Source organism: Lathyrus oleraceus, chromosome 5, assembly GCF_024323335.1.
Source record: "Lathyrus oleraceus cultivar Zhongwan6 chromosome 5, CAAS_Psat_ZW6_1.0, whole genome shotgun sequence".
Classification (NCBI taxonomy): Eukaryota; Viridiplantae; Streptophyta; class Magnoliopsida; order Fabales; family Fabaceae; genus Lathyrus; species Lathyrus oleraceus.
The window spans coordinates 458,149,899-458,164,465 of NC_066583.1; positions in this window are offsets into that span (position 1 = coordinate 458,149,899).

A 14,567-nucleotide genomic window follows, 5' to 3' on the forward strand; every position below is an offset into this window, starting at 1 on the left:
GTTGGTCGACAACCCGTATCGTATCCGCCGCCGATGCATTATCAATAACCGTATGTTCCGCAGCGTCAGAACTATTATCAGCCTGGTCAGTAGAGACAGAGGAAGCCTGAGAGAAAGTTCGATGTGGTTCCTATGCCTTACAGCCAATTGCTTGCTCATCTACTTCGTGGGTCTTTAATTCAGTTGAGGGAATTAGGACCTCCTCCTAATCCCCTTCCTCTAGGTTACGACGCCAATGCAAAATGTGAATTCCATTCTGGTGCTCTGGGACATAATGTTGAAAATTGCAATGCACTGAAGCATAAGGTACAGGATTTAATTGACTTTAAGGCCATTTCGTTTGCACCAAATGGTTCCAATGTTAATAACAATCCCATGCCTCCCCATGTCGGTCCTTCTGTGAGTATGGTGGAAGAGTCTCGTGAATACAGTACAAAGATGGATGTTGGTAAAGTGAAGACTTCTCTGGCAATGGTCAAAGAATTTTTTTTGTCGAATGATGTGTTCCCAGGAGGCTTAGCCGATTGTGAACAATGTTTTTTGGATCCTCGGGGTTGTGAACGTCTGAAAATGGATGTCCAGAAATTGATGAATGAAGGTAATTTTATGGTAGAACAAGTTTCTAATGATGAACATGTGGCTACTCTCGAGATCCCTTATACGCTTCTGCAAATCCCGGTACCACCAAACCCAAGAGTTCCTATGGTGATCCCCTATCCAACCGCGCCCTTGGTAATCACTGTGCCTTCTCCGTTCCATTTTGAAAGTACCAAGGCGGTTCCCTGGAATTATAACTCAGCGGTGTACATTCATGGGCAGAAGAAAGAAGAGCCCAATGTACCCAATGAATTAGCAGTCAATATTGCAGGCACCGGAGGTATGACTCGGAGTGGTCGTATCTTTTCTTCCGCACCTTCTCCAGAGAAAGATGATGCTGAGGCAGTTGCAAAAAGTAAAGGAAAACAGGTTGTTAGTCCGGGGCAGATTCCTCCTCAAAATAAATCTGTGTCAGAAGACATTGAAGAGTTTCTACTAATATAAAGAAAAGCGATTATAAGGTGGTGGACCAGCTTAATCAGACGCCCTCCAAAATTTACATTCTATCTCTATTGTTGTGTTCTGAAGCGCATAGAGATGCTCTGATAAAATTCCTCAATGAGCTCACGTACCTCAGGAGATTACTGTGAATCAGTTCGAGGGGGTAGTAGCCAATATCACCGCCAGTAGCCATCTCGGGTTCTGTGACAATGATCTGCCTCCAGAAGGGAAATCTCATAACAAAGCTCTTCATATCTCCATCGAGTGTGCTGACACAATTATGTCTAGAGTGTTGGTGGACACATGGTCTTCTCTGAATGTGCTAACTAAGAATTCTTTGACCAAGTTGACTATATGGGGCTTGTTGATGAAGCCGAGTATGTTGGTGGTCAGAGCTTTTGATGGTTCACAAAGTACAATGGTGGGAGAAGTGGACTTACCCATCAAGGTGGGGCCTTACACTTTCTTCACTACTTTCTTTGTGATGGATATATTTCCCGCTTACGGCTACCTGATGGGTCGTCCGTGGATACATTCGGCTGGGGCAGTTACCTCTACCCTCCATTAGAAATTGAAGTGCATCATCAATGGCAAAATGATTACGATAGATGGAGAAGAAGATGTGTTGGTCAGTCAGTTGTCATCATTCAGATATATAGAAGTAGGTGAGGAAATTCATGAAACCCCATTTCAGGCTTTCGAGATCGCTAATGTGTTGATGGCCCCGCTCCATGACAAAGGGTCCAAGAAGTCCGAACTATCCATGTCCTCCTTAAAAGACGTCAAGACTGTGATAGAAGATGGACACCCCGAAGGTTGAGGAAGAGTACTCAAGATGCCCATAAACAGAGATAAATCTGGGTTGGGGTATCAACCACGACAGATAACGCAAGGGACAAATCAGAAGACTGCCAAGGGGAAAATCCCCCCGATTCCAGAGACGTTCGTCAGTGCTGGACACCTGTTCGAAGGACAAATATCTCTTGTTGATGATGAAGCCGGTACAACTGATGTAGATTTCTTTGTGTGCAAAAAGGCTTCCAGGCCAAGAGCTTAGTAATTGGACTTCTGTGGATGTTCATCAAGTTACGATGATGAAAAAGTAATTTTCTTGTTTTTTCTTTCAAAAACCCTAAGCTTTGCCCAAAGCGTAGGGGAAATTGTAGGGCCCCCATTTTTTCTAAACTATGTTTATAATAAATAAATAAGCATTTCACATTCAAATATGTTCCCTGTCTTTCATTTTTCTATTTTAAAAATACGGCAATGTTTTATCCTTTCATTTTCTATCATTCTAAAAAGAGCATGAATCACCATTCGTGCAGATCCTAATCGGAATCTCTTGATAACGATACTGTTATGACTCATTATGACTTTGAAAATCCAATTTACCACGCCGATGAAGCTAGCGAGGAAGATTGTGATCTCCCCGAAGAGTTGGCCAAACTATTGGAGCAAGAGTCAAAGTTCATTCAATCGTACCAGGACCTGCTGGAAGTGATCAATCTCGAATCTGAGGATTATAAGAAAGAGGTGAAGATAGGCGCTGCCTTAGATGAGGGTGCCAAGAAGAGGTTGATTGAATTGTTGCACAAATATGTCGATGTGTTCGCTTGGTCGTACCAAGATATGCCTGGGCTAGATACAGATATTGTAGTGCACCGCTTGCCGCTCAAAGATGAATGTCCTCCTGTGAAGTGGAAGCTAAGAAGAACTCGACCTGATATGGCTATCAAGATAAAGGAAGTGGTTCAGAAACAGTTTGATGTCGGTTTCTTAGCAGTATCTAACTATCATTAGTGGGTTGCAAACATTGTGTCGGTGCCTAAGAAAGACGGTAAGGTACGAATGTGTGTTGATTATAGAGACTTGAATAGAGCAAGCCCAAAAGATGATTTTCCGCTCCTGCATATTGATGTGTTAGTGGATAATGTCGTTCAGGCCTCAATGTTATCGTTCATGGATGGTTTCTCTGACTATAATTAGATAAAGATGGCTCCGGAAGACATGGAAAAAACTACCTTTGTTACCCCTTGGGGAATGTTCTGTTACAAGGTCATGCCTTTCGGACTAAAGAATGTTGGTGCAACATATCAAAGGGCTATGGTGACTCTCTTTCATGATATGATTCATAAAGAGATTGAGGTGTATGTAGACGATATGATTTCCAAGTCTCAAACAGAGGAGGAACATTTTGTTCATCTATTGAAGTTGTTCGAACGGTTGAGGAAATTCAAACTGAGATTAAATCCTAACAAATGCACTTTCGGGGTAAGATCTGGCAAACTTCTAAGTTTTATCGTGAGCCAACATGGGATTGAAGTCGATCCTGATAAAGTCAAAGCAATACAGAATATGCCAGCTCCAAAGACAGAGAAAGAGGTTCGTGGGTTTTTTGGGAGGTTGAACTATATAGCTAGATTCATCTTGCACCTCACAGCTACATGTGAGCCCATCTTCAAATTACTCCGCAAAGATCAAACCGTGGAATGGAATGACAATTGCCAGAATGCGTTTGAAAGAATAAAAGAATATTTGCAAGAACCTCTGATCTTAATACCTCCAGTGTCGGACATACCTCTTATTATGTACATGACCGTTCTTGATGAATCCATGGATTGTGTTCTTGGGCAACATGACGAAACTAGTAGAAAAGAACACGCCATTTATTACTTAAGTAAGAAGTTCACATATTGCGAGAAGAGGTATACGCTATTGGAGAAAACGTGGTGTGCGCTTGCTTGGGCCGCCAAACGCTTAAGACAATACATGTTGATGCATACGACATTATTGATCTCTAAGATGGATCCCATCAAGTACATATTTCAAAAGCCTACTCTCACGGGGAGGGTCGCCCGTTGGCAGATGGTCTTAACAGAATATGATATCCAGTATGTCGCGCAGAAAGCTATCAACGGTAGTGTACTCTCTGACTATTTGGCACATCAACCTGTGGAGGGCTATCAACCCATGAAATTCGACTTCCCCGACGAAGATATCTTGTTCATCAGAGAATGCAATATTCTAGGCCCTGAGGAAGGCCCCGAACCAGGATCACAATGGACGCTCGTGTTCGATGGTGCTTCCAATGCTCATGGCCATGGGGTAGGTGCAGTGATCACTTCTCCAACAGGATTTCATCTTCCATTTACCGCGAGATTATGCTTTGACTACACTAACAATGTGACAGAATATGAGGTGTGTATCTTCGATATCGAAGCAGCAATCGACTTAGGGATCAAAATACTTAAGGTTTATGGAGAATTGGCTCTTGTTATCATCCAGGTACGAGGAGACTAGGGAACCCGCGACCACAAGCTAATTCCTTATAGAGAGCGTGTCATGAATCTCATCCCCTACTTTGATGAAATCACTTTTCATCATATTTTGAGGGATGAGAATCAGTTGGTCGATGCCCTTGCTACTTTGTCATCCATGTCCAAAATACAATGGAGGAATCAAGCCCCGTCTATCAATGTTGAGCTCCTAGATAAACCCGCCTATTATCTGGAAGCTGAGGAGGAATCAGATGGGAAGCCCTGGTTCTATGACATCAAGAGGTATGTTGAGAAGCAGGTATACCCTGAGAATCCATCTATTACAGATAAGAAAGCCTTGAGGAAGCTAGCCTCTCGCTTCTTTGTAAGCGGGGGAGTGTTGTATAAGCGGAGTTATGATTTGGTCTTGCTCAGATGCGTGGATAGACACGAAGCAGAGCGGATTATAGCAGACGTACATGAAGGTTTCTTTGGAACACATGCGGGAGGACATTCGATGTCTAAAAATATTCTCAAAGCAGGATACTATTGGTTGACCATAGAAGCAGACTATTTTCGTCATGTGCAGACTTGTCACAAGTGCCAGATCTAGGCTGACAAAATACATGTGCCTCTGGTACCACTGAACGTCATCTCATATCCATGGCCTTTTGCAATGTGAGGCATTGATGTGATCGTACGTATTGACCCCACTGCTTCAAATGGACATCGGTTTATTTTGGTCGCCATAGATTACTTCACCAAGTGGGTAGAGGCAGCGTCGTATGCTAATGTAACGAAACAGGTGGTTGCCCACTTTTTGAAGAGAGACATCATTTGCCGTTATGGGATCCCCAACAAAATCATTACTGATAATGGTTCGAATCTCAAGAATAATATGATGAAAGAGCTGTGTAAAGATTTCAAAATAGAACATCATAATTCCTCACCGTATCGTCCGAAGATGAATGACGTTGTTGAGGCTGCAGACAAGAATATAAAGAAGATCGTTCAAAAGATGGTGAAGACCTAAAAAGACTGGAATGAAATGCTACCCTTTGCTTTGCATGGTTACCGTACCACTGTGCGAACTTCGACTGGGGCAACTCCGTTTTCCTTGGTGTATGGCATGGAGGCAATACTTCCTATTGAGGTGGAGATTCCATCTCTAAGAGTCTTGAAAGATGTCGAGCTCGACGAGGCTGAATGGGTTCAAACTAGACTAGATCGACTCAACCTTATAGAAGAAAAGCGTATGACCACTCTGTGTCACGGCCAGCTGTGTCAAAGGAGGTTGAAAAGGGCATTTGACAAGAAAGTGCGTCCTCGTAGTCTTCAAGCAGAAGACCTGGTACTAAAGAAGATCTTGCCGATTCACACAGATCCCATGGGCAAATGGACCCCTAACTACGAAGGACCATACATTGTGAGAAAAGTTTTCTCCAGAGGGGCCTTGATTCTCTCAACTATGGACAGTGAAGACTTGGCATCACCTATGGACTCAGACGCAGTCAAAAAATACTTTGCCTAAAATAGACCCGCTAAGTCGAAAACCCGAAAGGGCGGCTTAGGAAAAAATGGGCAGTCCCGGTGAGCAACAAAAAGAAGAGCTCAAGCAAAAATTAGGGATAAAATCAAAAGAATGTAACCCTCTAAGTCAAAAACCCAAAAGGGCGGCTTAGGCAAAAAAGGGTATCCCGGTAGGTTGAAAGCCCGAAAGGGGGGCCTAGGCAAAAGTTAGGGATTTAAAAGGCAAAGGCTGTGATCTGTCGAAGATCTGTGAATACCATTACACTTGTGGAAATCTCAGAAGGGAAGGATCGATCCAGTCACCATCTTCTAAGGCAGAGTACAAGGAGGATCAAGGATATAAGGGTTATAGCAGAACCGAAACTCAATGGGACTCCATGTTTTTCCATTGCCATTATATACTTTTCTTCTTTTTGCAATTATCTATTTTAGGAATTGCTTCCAAGTGTAATTACCCCATCACGGGAAAATCTCCATCAACAAAAAGTGTTCTCCATTTTTGTTTTTTTATCTCCACTGTTGTTTGTGAAATGTGACCTTATTTTTTATAAACGATGCATTGAAAATTTTGGGGATAACAATAAAAAACTTTTGAAAGGAAAAACGTGAATTTACTTTAATTCTGAAATGAATTAAGGGATCGCCATTAGTTCCTATTACTGTTCACGGCTCGCCTAAAGTCACATAAGTGATTATGGAAGAAAGAGTTCGAGAAGCTACCATCCTCTCTGAGGGTCGGTACATAATATCATAAAGGACCAAGGTGGGGCATCAGAAATTCCGGGTTAGCCTCACCATCCTCCCAATAGTTCCAAGACGATCGTGATGTTGTGAAGTCAAAACATTCCTCACCAAAATACTAAGCCCAACCCCAGTTGGCACCCCTCAGATACATCCTACCATACCGTCTAACCAAAAGCCTGACCATGCATCAGCATCTCGCATAGTCTTGCATTACATGACATTGCATCGTGAAGTGCGTAGCATATTCCATCGAAATGGAGCATTACGCCTTGCAAAATAAACATGTGCATAACTGCCTGAAAGTCTTTCTCGAAGCATAAAAGAAAAATCCTCCGTTGAGACATTCTTCCTCCCTAGTGAGAACCTTATCATGAAACTGTTGAGCAGTATTCCCCGCAAGTTTTCCCGAAATACTCTCCTTTGTATTTCCTTTTGCAAATACCCTTGTGAGTCTTCCGTCAATCACTTACCTTTTGTAAGTCCTTTTGGCCTCGTGCCAGTCCTCCTTTCCTTTCGCTTTGAGAAGATAATTGAGATAACTTACTTTTTGTAGGTTTATTTCGTTGCTTTGTGCTCGAAATCACATCTCCCCCTCGTTGCATTTTGCACGAGTAGGGTACCTTTGTCAGATCTTTGCTTCCCGTTTGTTTAAACGCCTGATATAGGTTTGGTGAGTCCCGGGGTCGGGTAGCCATTGTTTGAAAACGTCATCCCCACCGTTGTGCCTGAGGGACGATATGAGGTTCTCATACCTATTTGCGAAGTTCCCCACCTACCAGAGTGTGCTAAAGCCCAGATTCGTCTGGCAAATCCCCTGAGTCTAGGTTTGTACCTAGCAGGTCTTGTTTGATTGTTTTGCCTTGTGCAGACGTCCGTGACCCTTTTAACGGTTACTTACCTTTTGTAAGTACTCTCATGCCTTTCGCATAGGAGACGATCCCCTTCTCGCTTGCCTTTCGTAAGTGTCCTTTTCCTTTTGCACTGAAAATTTTCTCTTGACAAGGAGTCGTTGCTACCTTTGGTATGAGATAACCAACCATCCATTTATTCTTAACCTTTCGTTGAAGAGTTTCTCACTGCCTTTCGCATAAGGAATCCCGTTCTTCTTAACCTTTCATTGAGAAGTTTCTCACTACCTTTCGTATGAGAAATCCCCTATTTCTTCTTAACCTTTCGTTGAGAAGTTCTCACTACCTTTTGTGTGAGAATCCCCAGTAGACCATGTTTCTAAGAGCTCTCCTTTGAGAAGTGTTTGTAAATTTATATCCCTCTTGATTAGGAGTCGTTGCTACCTAGATGTCGTTTCTCTGTTGAGAAGTCTTTTGAAATTTTTGTACCTATTGCTAAGGAGCCATTCCTACCTGTTGCACGAAAAGGTTGTTTCTCTGTTGAGAAGTCTTTGGAAACTTATATCCCTCGTGATTAGGAGCTGTTGCTACCTAGAGGTCGTTGCTCCGTTGAGAATTCTTTAGAAATTTCATTTCCTCTTGCTATGGAGTCGTTGCTATCTGTTGCACAAGGAGGTCGTTTCTCCATTGAGAAGTTCGTCCGCCTTTTTCCTTCACTGTGTTTGGAAATTTCTCCCTCTCTCTCTCTCTCTCTCTCTCTCTCTCTCGCTAAGGAGTCATTGTTACCTGTTGCACAAGGAGATCGTTTCTAAGTTGAGTAGTTTGTTCATTTTTTTCCTTAACTGTGTTTAGAAATTTCCATCCCTCTTGCTAAGGAGTCGTTGCTCCCTGTCGCACGAGGAGGTCGTTTCTCAGCTCTACCTATGATAAAAGATCTTGTTCCTATTCTTTTTGTTCAGGTACTTGCATTTGCAAACACCTAATTCTTTTACCTGCGTGGATATTTCAATCTTTGGTTATACGCCAAAAACTTGTTAGCGGAGGTAAGAATGAAAAAAAAGAATGAAAAAGGAAAAAGAATGAGAAAATAAAAGCATGAGAAAACATAGAGAAAGACGAAAAAAGTGATCGATCATATACCACATGCATAGCATATTGCATACTCCACGCATATCCTTACAAACATTCCTTTGTACATCTGACTCATTTTCCTCACAGACATGTCAGTTGATCCCTAACGAATAACCATATACATAGTCGTGCACCATCCATTGGACAACTTTCCATAAATACCCTTACCTTACATCTCACTCATTTCATCCGTTCCCTGCGGTCAAATTTCTTGTTTATTCTAGTATTTAATCCTCTTTTACCATGTAGGTTTGAAATACGTTGTTATTCATACCTTCAGGTATGAGAATATTAAATAGGGGCAGCCGTCATACACCCAAATTTGCCCTCCATTTTTGCTTTTTTACCTAACTCGTGATTCGAGACCCATATGCACTCATGCATATTCTTCATTCATTCGTGGTTAACATCAACCAACAAACAACATAGATTCAAGGTTTTTGGTTAACAAAGCAGTTTTGGACTGAAGACTTTGGTATTGTTCATCACGTGGGTTGCAACCTTAATTCTGGATCTTGAGGGATCTTGTTGCTTAGCTTTTGTGCACGAATTGGGATTCTAAACCCTAATTGAGACCTAGGGTCAGAGGAGTTATTTTTGGAGCTTTATGTTTGGTTTAAAACCCTAATCAGGGAAGGTTGTTGTTCAAATGATTGGCTTGGTTGACTTTTGGATTTGGGATTCATCAAAATCTTAGCATCGATCTTTGAGGGTCCTGAATCGTGTGATTGACGTTGAGGGGGTGGAAAACCTAGTTTCTGGCTATGACATCATCATTAGTGGGGTATATATTCAAAATTGAGGTTTCATTTGGTTCATCTGATCCGTTACATGATAGAAAGTGTAGACATTACAAATTAATCGAAGAAAAAAGGCCTTCAATCACCAAAGTTCATGAAAATATTGATCCACCATAAATTCTTCAGTGTTCCAGCCTTCAAAACGTGTTCTCTGTACTCAAATATCGTCAAACCCTTGGAAATTTGCGTTTTTCGGCTAAATAGGCAAATTCTGGGCTTTTTTAGATCTAGGTCGTGCCATACGCGTATGGGCTCCACCTATACGTGTAAGACCAATTTTTATACTAAGTCATACGCATATGGCCCAGGGTAGGGCATATGGCCCAGGTGGAGCCATACACATAATGCTTTTGACTGCATAATGGGGGCCTGGTTGGCTGGTTGGCCTCATACGTGTATGGGCCTTCCCATACACGTATGAGTAGAGACTTGATTTTCACCTCCCTCATGTTGTTACGTGTATGGTGGGAGGTGATGTTGAGTGGTCATACGCGTATAAGAGGCCTCACACGCGTATGGGCAGGAAATTTGTATTTTTCTCTCTTTCTTTCCTACTCATGCATTGTCGTCTAATTTCTTCTTTGATCCAACTCCTCTTTACTCGTAAGCCCTGTAAACACATGAAACACTACCTCAAGCACGTAAAATAGCACAAAATTACTAAAATTTTAGGAGATCAAGTTTCTACAAAAATCTACCAAAATAAGCTCAAACTACTGCCCAAACTCACAGCAATTCACTTGCTTTTGGCATTCAAATGACATCAAAGCTAACACAAATGGTGATTGATCATCGTCCCAATAGATTCTATCTTTTTATTACGGGGACATTATCGGTACACTTGCTGAGAAGTCATCATTGAGTTGATCACAATTCCTTAGGTTATGATTGGGTTTTAAGATCAACAATGCCACATAAAATTCCTAACAATATCGATTACACACTAGGTGTTCGAAAAATTATATCAATTGATTTTTTTTTTGTGAATTATCATTGGAAGAAAACTATCCTTATTGCTTTGCATTCAACTAGTTGTGTTTAATTGTGTTCGATCTATTTGCTATTCATTATTATACCGTTATTACTATTACGCATATCTGAGCTTTTTGATAGTGGGTTCGGTTAGACGATTTTGATCCGGATACTTTCACTTGCCTCCCCACCATAAAATTTTCAAAACTATTTTTTCTCAAAGTTCTTAAATTGGGATCTATTCACCTCCCTCTATATCTAAGCCTATCATCTAACAAGTGATATCACGAGCTCTGGTTAATTTTGTGCTTATATTTTCTTATTAGATAATGGCTACTGAACCTAAAGGGGTGTACAATATATCATCAATTTTCACCGGCGAAAATTATGGCTATTAGAAAGCTTGTATGCGTATCCATATCAACTTGGTTGATAAGGGTGTATAGGACATCATCATCAATGGTCCTGATGAAACTACAATGACTAATGGTGAAGGCGTCGTCGTACCAAAACCAGAAAATCAATGGAATGATAATGATAAGAAATTATGGTCTTATGATTGGAAAGAAAAAAACATTCTCATATCCGCACTCGGTCTTCATGAATTTTATTGTGTTTCCCATTGTGAAACCGGAAAAGCTATGTGGGACGCATTAGAAGTTTTCCATGAGGGAACTAATGAGGTCAAACAATCTAGGATCAATACATTAAATCAAGAGTTTTAAATCTTTCGTATGAAGCATGGTGAAACCATTGCCAAAATGCAAAAGAGGTTCACACATCTTATAAACTGGCAGAATTCTATAGGTAAGCCTATTTCCAACGATATTGCTACTAATAAAGTTTTTGAGGTGTCTTAATAGGGAATGGCAAACCAAGGTCACCATAATCAAATAGCCGAATAATCTTAAAACACTTGATCTCACTACTTTGTTTGGAAAATTGGAAGAGCATGAGCAAGAGCTCACTTGCTTGGAAAAACATGAAAAATAGCATGAGAAGTAGGTAAAGACAAGGATGAAGAGAGAAATTATATTTCTCTAAAGACTTCAAGCTCAAAATCCTTAAACAATGAGCAAAGTGATTGTGAAACGAGTGATGACAAGAAATCTGATGATGAGGATATGGGGTATAATGTATCTTATAATTATTGTTGCAAGAAAGTTAACACTATTGAAAAATGAAATTTTAGGAGACTCTTTGTTCCTAAAGATGATTTTCAATAGATGCCCAAATGCAACCTTGTTCTCACTCACCCTCAAGGACCCAATGAAGATTGGGTACCTAGCACTTTTTGTTGATTTTGTAGAATAAATGTCTTGGCTCTATGAATAGAGTATGAGGTCTGGTTTATGATGCTCAATACATGATAAGGGTGAAATATCCTTATTTCATTAACTTTATGGAAAGGAAGAAGGATTTTGTTACCAAGGAGGTCAACATCTAGTGTTCTTTTAATTGGTAAAAGTGTGTTGATTATTATTAATGCTTTCTATCCGAGAAGTGTCGGAAAAGGTATTGTGTTTCATGATGTAGGTTTATCTTCAACAAGACATACTCAAGTGCATCAAATTAGGGATTGATCAACCTAAGACGATGAAACTTGAGGAGGAGCGAGATATCTATCATGATTGATCAAGATTGAAAGTCCAATCATGAAGTATGTTCGTCAAGTTAATAACCTTCTTGGATATATTATTAATTGCAATTTCAAGTGCTTTGTCAAAGAGAAAAATGGTAAGATCGTTGTTGTCTAAAGGTTGTATGACACATTTTGTATTTAGTTTAAGAGTTTCTTGTGGAATGCACGTGCATCCCGTGTCATTCGTACGATGAGGTAATATCTTTTCAACTTTCGCTTTATAAGAAAGTTCTTTCTTTTACCTATTTATTTTTTAAAGGTATATGATTTACTAGTGTATGATATATGTTATGAGTGCTCATTTTTGAAAATTTCAATTGATAACCATTGTGTGTTTCATTTAAAATGATTGTAGTGACCTTATCTAAATATCTTCACATGTATGTTATGAAGGAGAAGAGCGACCCAAAACACAGGGGAATTTAAAAAAAATTCTCCTTTAGTGATCCTTACGAATGGGCATGATCAGTGATAGAATCGTTACCTCTTGTGGCGATTGAAACCTTTGATGTAGATCTACGGAGCGATCACGAACGTTGAATGGTGACAACGCCTCTACTCAATCCACACGAACGGATTCCTTCAATCTCAGTGCTAGCTGCTACAAATGAAGGCTTTGAGTGTGTGTGTGTGTGTGTGTGTGTGTGTGTGTGTGTGTGTGTGTGTGAGAGAGAGAGAGAGAGAGAGAGAGAGAGAGAAACAAAATTGCAACTTTTTTAATGTTTCTGCATAAGGTTTCTATTTATAGAACCACTTGTGTGGGCTGCAAGCTAAAAAGCCCACTTAAGTGTATGTGGCCCATATCTTATGATATGCCAAAATCACTTAAGCGTGTGGTACCTTACCATATTTCGTATTCTACTTAAGTACACCGTACCTTACGATGTTCTACAATTCACTTAAGTGCATCGCACCTTACGATGTTCCTTAGTTACTTTATCTCTCATCAATCCGTCCTTTTGTGTGTGACCCTGTAGGTTTTCGCGACATTAGCAATTATATTAAATAACGTATTTAACATAATAAACAGTGAGCGGTATCTAGCAACACATCACTGCTACCCAAGATACGAAAATGTCATGTGATTTGACAAATCCTTTTGTGATAATACTTATGTGTATAATTACCTTTTTACCCTTATGTCTATATTGAACACAAGGCATAGACCGTGTCATCCTTGTCCAGTTCAATATTGGGCCCGTAGACATTTATCTTGTTACGCAGGATGGATAAATTCCATCTAGGTTACTCATGTCCCTCAGCATGCTTCGTGGAGTATCCATCAACTATCTTTATGGTCATCCAGTTACGGACAATGTTTGATCAGCAATAAGGCACTCAACTCTACATCTAGGGTACATAGTGGTTTCAGGTCAAAGGGTGGTATACATCATTATCACCATGAGAATAACTTATGACACTTAGCATAACACTCTATATAGTATTCTCATAGCGGGTCAATCCAGTATAAATATTACTCTCAATATTCATACTTATGTTTAAGACTTGATAACTCACTATCCATGATCCATGAGATGTGATCATCAGTCTATATACATAATAATCTTAATGCTTTAATGTTATCCCACTTCATAACAAAGCTCGACTACGAATACTTTAAGAATAATGTCCTTATGTTTAATGGGATCTCATGATTAAGTCACACTTGCTACATTAAACGAACTAGCTATTCTAGGGACTTTATTAAACAAACATAATAAATAAAAAGCCTTTTATTATTAATAAATAATTCGATACAAGTACCAAAAGTATTGGCCTCTAGGGCTTATACCAACATGTTATACCATAAATATCTTATGCTTCCTTCAAAGAGTTCAATCTTATGTCGACAATATCATTTTTGGTTCCACTAACATGCAATTAGTCAAGGAGTTTTCTAAGTTAATGTAGGGTGTGTTTGAGATGAGTCTAATTAGGGAGTTGAATTCCTTGGTCTTCAAATAAAGCAACTCAACGAAGGGAGATTTATGTGTCAAACCAAATATTGCAACGACTTACTAAAGAAATTTGGTATGGAAGATGCAAGATCTATTGACACTCTAATGCACATAAATGGAAACATGGAAAGGAATGAAAATAGTAAGGATGTTAATGTCAAGAAGTATAGAGGTATGATTGGTTCGCTTCTATATCTTAGTTTTTATAGGCCATATATTATGTTTAGAGTGTGTATGTGCGCTCATTACCAATCGGCTCCTAAGGAATCTCATTTAAAAGTTGTAAAATGCATTCTTAGATATCTTCATGGTACTTCTAAGTATGAGCTTTGGTTTTCTAAGGGAAGCGATTGTAATTTGGTTGGTTATAGCGATTCCGATTTTTCCGATTGTAAATCGGATAGAAAGAGTACTAGTGGAACTTGCCACATGTTTTCAAATTTCTTAGTAAGTTGGCATAGTAAGAAACAAGTTTTTGTTGCTTTTTCAACTGCTGAGGTGGAATACGTAGCAACCAGTTTTTGTTGTGCTCAAATTTTGTGGCATGATCATTGGAGGCTTTCCAAGCCATATGAAGATTGTCCATTGCAGTTGGGCTTTCAACCTTTTCCTCTTATGTGTGACAACAACTACTTGATTTTGATGTT